The 6,139-nt window shown below is 33.3% G+C and overlaps 1 long non-coding RNA gene across 1 annotated transcript; it reads right to left on the bottom strand.

Moving 5' to 3' along the window:
• Nucleotides 1-2,789: 2,789 nt before the first annotated feature.
• Nucleotides 2,790-4,455, bottom strand: LOC118765422. The gene is made up of 2 exons (XR_005001285.1): nt 4,371-4,455; nt 2,790-3,721 (listed from the first exon to the last, which is right to left on the bottom strand). It is a non-coding gene; the product is annotated as an uncharacterized LOC118765422 (long non-coding RNA).
• Nucleotides 4,456-6,139: the final 1,684 nt, after the last annotated feature.

The raw sequence follows: 6,139 nt of genomic DNA, 5'->3' as shown, positions 1-6,139 counted from the left end.
AGTGATTCCTCAGAGCACAGTCTGCATCTCTTGGAAATGCTATTGTATGGTTGTGCATGTCTTATTATAGACCAAGTTACATTATCCTCCTTAAGTTGCCACACAAAATCAGCCAAAAATGTCAAATGCCTCTTGTTAATTTTCTTGAAGCTGGCAACATTTTTCAGTTATGGTTCTTGAATGAATCAGCTGTTTCCCCAATGTAAACATGCAGTCCTCCTTTTGTGTGTATGGTGCATTTATATACAAGATTAATACTCATACAGAGGTTCATCAATGGGCATTTTGTTTTTTCTCTGCATAAGCATTTATTTTATTTGATAGTATTTGTGGCTGTGCTGACTTCATTTTCTGAAGCCATTACCATGTTGGCTATATCACTATTATTGTTACTATCATGATGTGGACACAGCAGGTGTTTTTCATTCTAGTTGGTATTTCCTTTCTTGACATTTTGTTGAATATATTTGCTGTTTTTTTTATTTGCCAAGCCTGAAGTAGTTCACCCATTATAAGTTATAGTTCCAGCAGGTAGGTTATTCAACAGTTGGTTCATTTTCCTGTCATTAATGCAGTGCATATGCTGCTCTAAATTAACAGAGTTAGTGTATAATACCTTCACTATGTGTCAATTAAAAAAAGTATAATATCTATTTGATTTTGGGAAACATTTATCTAAAGCAGCAAAAAATTCCCTACCGATCTTCATTGAAACATTTGAACCATAGATTGGGTTGTACCAGAGGTGATCATGATTCTGATATTTGTTGTTTGGCTTATTTGTTCTGGTGTGTTGTTCAGGGTTTGGACAGGTTATTGTGTTATGAGCAGTAGTACAATTGTGTTGTGTGTGTCTATGAGTTTTGGTTTGTAGTTTACTGCCTTGACTAATTCTTTTTGACCTATATTTTCAATCTGAATGTGTTTACTTACTGTAATATTGTGCTGGTATGAAATGTACATTATGTATGCATGCATGTGTGTGTGTGTGTGTGTGTGTGTGTGTGTGTGTGTGTGTGTGTGTGTGTGCATGCATATGTGTGTGTATATATATATATATATTATATATATATATATATATAAGTTCAGCAAAATTTAGATTCAAATGAATATGGTACTTAAGTTGGATGCACCAGAATTATGTATGGTGTTATCCATATAAATCCATGGGGTGATTGCTTATTTTGATTATATATGTATGTATGTATGTATGTATGTATGTATGTATGTATGTATGTATGTATGTATGTATTATGTATGTATGTGTGTGTATATATATATATATATATATATATATATATATATATATATATATATATATATATATATATATATATATATATACATACACACACATACTAATATATAATTATATTAAAGGGTGCAGATAAACCCCACCAACATGTGAGAAATAGGTGCCAAATGGCTGTAAAAACCACATCTACACTCCATTAGCACAGGTTGTAACCAAGCAGATGAATAAATGAATAAGATTTTTTAAAAAGGGTTTATTGTAGATCGATTTCTGGCTTAGGGATGTAAAACCCCTTGCTGTTATCAGTACAATACGCCCATAGTATATAAGCACAAATATTTATACATATCTGTACAAACAACATATATCTGCATGATATATACATACATTTACATGTATATACTAGTTAAATCTAATTTATTCATCTCAACCTCATGTTAAGCCAGAAATCGATCTACAATTAATGGCGTCTATTTCTAGTGCGTTGGTGAGGTTTATCTGCACTCTTTAATATAATTGTATTATATACTTATATATTAGTATAAACTATTACCTATATGGCTTTTTATATGCTGGCCACTTGATAAAATCATTAAAATGGTTTTATCCTTAATCTTGTATATACATATATATATATATATATACTAGCTGAGTGTCCCATTATTGTAGTGTCATTTTTACAATAGAATGCTTTGGCAGACTTTTGGAATAACACATTCACTTAAGTTGGGTATTCTCCATTTTGACAGGGATTTTTCAAACTTATTTTCTATTATACTCTCACAAATGATGATGGGGAAGCTTTTCCATTAAAAAGATTTTTGAAAACTTATGAATCTCCACTCCTCATTTCTGAACTGATTTTATCCAATTTTTATTTTTTGCACTTCATATTTTTAAACAATGAGAGGCACCTTTCCAGTAAAAAAAAACAAAACTTTTGGGAAAATTTATGAACTATTTCAAATCTCCCTCCCCAACTCAGTACCGATAATGGCCAATGTTTTTGCACTATGCACTTAAAAATGAGAGAGCCTTGAAAGTTTAAAAAGAAAATAAGTTTTGGAAACAGCAATCACCATCACGATACCCACTTCTTTTATTTTCAAACAGAAAATGAAACATAATTTAAAAACAATAGTGAAATCTTTTAATTTTCTTCATTAACCTCCACCCCTCTATAAATCGTAAATTTCAGCTTTTTACCAAATGTATTTTTTAATCATAGTTTTAAAATACAGACAGTCCAAATCTGCAATTATAAACAGAAATAAATCTGCAATCTGTTTCTGTTCATAATTTTAAAATAATTTCCAAGTGAAAAGGGGCATGATTTAAGGGAGATTTAGCCATTATTTTTAGCACATCCCACAACCACCTGCTACTCACTTCTTTGTCACTCTGAAATGTACTGATGATTTTCAATATTTTTCTCCTCATAAACACATTTTTTGGAATGATGATGTGGTGGTCCATTGATTACCATCAAGCAAAAAAAATTGTAACTTAAATTTTTAATCCTCCACCCAGCATCAAGTGAATGTTTTATTGCATATGAAAAGCTCAAAATGCTTAAATAAGTGATAATCAATAGGAAAGATATCAGGGAAATAGGGAGGATGTTGCAAGATCTCATAATTTAGGCTTTGCAACTTTTGGGCCGTAGCTTGAGAAGTATGAGGACATGCATTATCATGGAGCAAAATTGGACCATCCCTATCCACTAGTCTGGGTTGCTTCTTTTTCAAATTCTCATGCATACAATCAATTTCCTGGCAATACAATGTTGATGTTACTGTTTTTCCTTGTTGCAAAAATGAATAATGAATAACCTCCTTTACAGACCACCATACAGTGACCACTAACTTTTTAGAGTGCAATGGTGGTTTTGGGTAGTGTTTAGATGACTCTCCTACATCTAATCACTGTCCTATTCTCCTGCTGTTGTCAAAGAGTATCCATTTCTCATCACATGTAATGATTCAAAGCAAAATGTTTCTTTTCCCAGTCAAGAAAGCAACAAGGAACATACTTTGAGGCACCTGTTTTTTTTTTAATCTTATTCAGTTGATGTGGAACAAACCTATCCATTTTCTTGACTTTTCTAATTTTTTTCAGGTGTTGAGAAACAGTTGCGTGAGGTGTTTGGAGTTCTTATGAAAGTTTTGGATCATTGTTCTCGGATTTTGTTCAACCAAAGCATTTAACCCATCATGCTGAATAACTGATTTTGGCCTCCCTCTTGGTTCATTTTCAAGACTATCATCTCTAGAATGAGATCTTTGGAACCATCTCTGAAGAGTTCTGATGTCAACAAAACCATTATCAAAGGCCCCCTTGATATTCCATAGAGCTTCTGTGGCATAGTGACCCAGCTTGTACTCATACAAGAAAATCACTCAACATTGTTTGGTTGTTATCATTTTCATAAGGTTTGTGGGCAAGAATTTTGTAAACCAATATTGTCTGAAAAAAAAAAGAGTCAAGATTAAATGCAAGGGTATACATAATTGAGTTTTTAAATGACAGAAATAACAAGAAATTAAAAATACGACATTTCATGTGTAACAACCTAATATATTTAAGAAGGGTAAAAATATCACTTGTTAAAAATCAAAGCGACAGCTTCAAAAAACCACCAATCTTACGATTGGTTGGAAATAGTATTTAACATCTATTTCTAAAATATTCACTTCAAGCATAGGTAGAAGTTTTGCTAGCCACTTCATTATTACTGTTCATAGCAGTAATAATACTTCACATATTTGCATTTTTTATTGTTTACGATAGTTTCTTTTTAAAATGACTGGGATGTTTATAGTTAGAAATGCACATGAGTTGACATAGTGAATATTTTAGAAATAGATGTTAAATACTATTTCCAACTGATGATTGCAGAGCATGTTTTTTCATGAAGAGCATGAAATCAATTGATATTGGGACATGTAGTTTCTATTTTCGTATTCCATTCTGAAGGTAGGCCTATTTTTAAAATGTTCATTGCATTGCTCATATGTATATTTATCGTAAGATTGGTGGTTTTTTGAAGCTGTTGCTTTGATTTTTAGCAAGCAGTATTTTTACCCTTCTTTTCTTTAATTATTGCATATTATACCTGTATAGGTAGAAGTCTTGCTAGCCACCTCATTATTACTGTTCATAACAGTAATAATACTTCAAATATTTGCATTATATATACATATGTATGTATGTATGTATGTATGTATGTATGTGAGGGTGCATGGCCTAATGGTTAGGGTGTTGGACTCACTGTCGCAAGATAATGGTTTCAATTCCTAGACCAGGTGGTGCATTGTGTTCTTGAGTAAAACACCTCATCTCATGTTGCTTTGCAATCACTTCAACACCTTCGTTTTGATGGAGAGAGTGAGCTAATGTATGGTACAAACATTTGATCACTATAAACAACCCATTTGTACAAGTCGTTCAGCAAAAGTTGAATGCTCATGCATCATCATTGACAGGAGAGTCCATCATATATATGTGTGTGTGTGTGTGTGTGTAAATACACACATATATACATACATATGTATGTATGGGTATGTATATATGAATGTGTACATATGTATGTGTGTGTGTCAGTACAAACATGACCACCAACAGCAATACTAATATATAGTATGAAGACGATGAGAAAGTCCATTTCAAATAGAGACATATATTGTGGTATCCTAGTGTATTTTAAAAGTTGAATGAAACGTCTTTGATATCAGGTCTATGAAGATTGACTTCAAACTAAAACAGCCACATTAATACAGTGGGGCAACAATATGACCACTACAACACCAACAATACCCACCCTCTAATCAATAACATCTAAATCAAAGCAACCACACATTATCACCACTATCAACCAACTAACTTTTTGGTTCAATTGGCTACAATTGCATGGGTGTGTGTGCGCATGAGTGTGTGTGTGTATACATATGTGTGTGCATGTGTATGTGTGCGCATGCGTGTGTGTGTAATACAATTTTCTTCTCTCACAAAGCAACTCTTTCCTGGGCCAATTTTATTTACTACATATTTGTTGTGGATAATTAATTGTTGTTACTGTTGGATTTGCCTTCAATTTAAGATGTCTGGAAAGAAAACCTCAAGAAGACTTGAAGGCAGTAGTGTAAAAAGAAACCATAAAGGAGATTACAGTGGACATTAAACTTGATGTTTTGAAAAGACTTGAGGCAAAAATAAAATTAATGTGATCAATTACAGCTTTCTGGAGCCTAACCAGAGCATTACATCAGAAGTTTACTGTAAGCAACTAGAAAGAATGCATGTTCACTTGAGCAAAATGAGACCAGCCCTTGTTAATCAATGTGGTCCAATGACAACGCTTGACTGCACATTTATAGGATGACACTACAGAAGCTCACAGACTTGGGATATGAGACTTTACCATATATGTCCAGAATGAATTATGCAGATAACATATTTTTGACATTGAGTGTGTAACAAAGATTTATCTCACCCACACACACACACACATGCACACACGCACATACACACACACACACGCGCACACGCACATACACACACACACACACACACGCTCTGATTTCTGAACATGTTTCATCATGAATTCACCACCTAAATAAAACTGAACCAGCTGACAAAGATGGCTGTGCACCTGTTCTTCCCAACTAGAAATAATGACAATTTCATGTGAGTATATTTTGTGCCATCCTCCTCCTCCTCTTCCTCCCCTCCTCCTCCTCCTCCTCACCACCACCACCACCACCATCATCACCATCATCATCATCATCATTATCATCATCATCATCATCATTAATGTTTACCATCTGTTTTCCATACTAGTATAGGTGTGTTAGTAATCTATATTCATAATTTTATTTTACATAT

Source organism: Octopus sinensis, linkage group LG11, assembly GCF_006345805.1.
Source record: "Octopus sinensis linkage group LG11, ASM634580v1, whole genome shotgun sequence".
NCBI classification, from domain to species: Eukaryota; Metazoa; Mollusca; class Cephalopoda; order Octopoda; family Octopodidae; genus Octopus; species Octopus sinensis.
The sequence above is the reverse complement of the archived record's forward strand: the minus strand, read 5'-3'. Positions and strand labels throughout refer to the sequence as shown.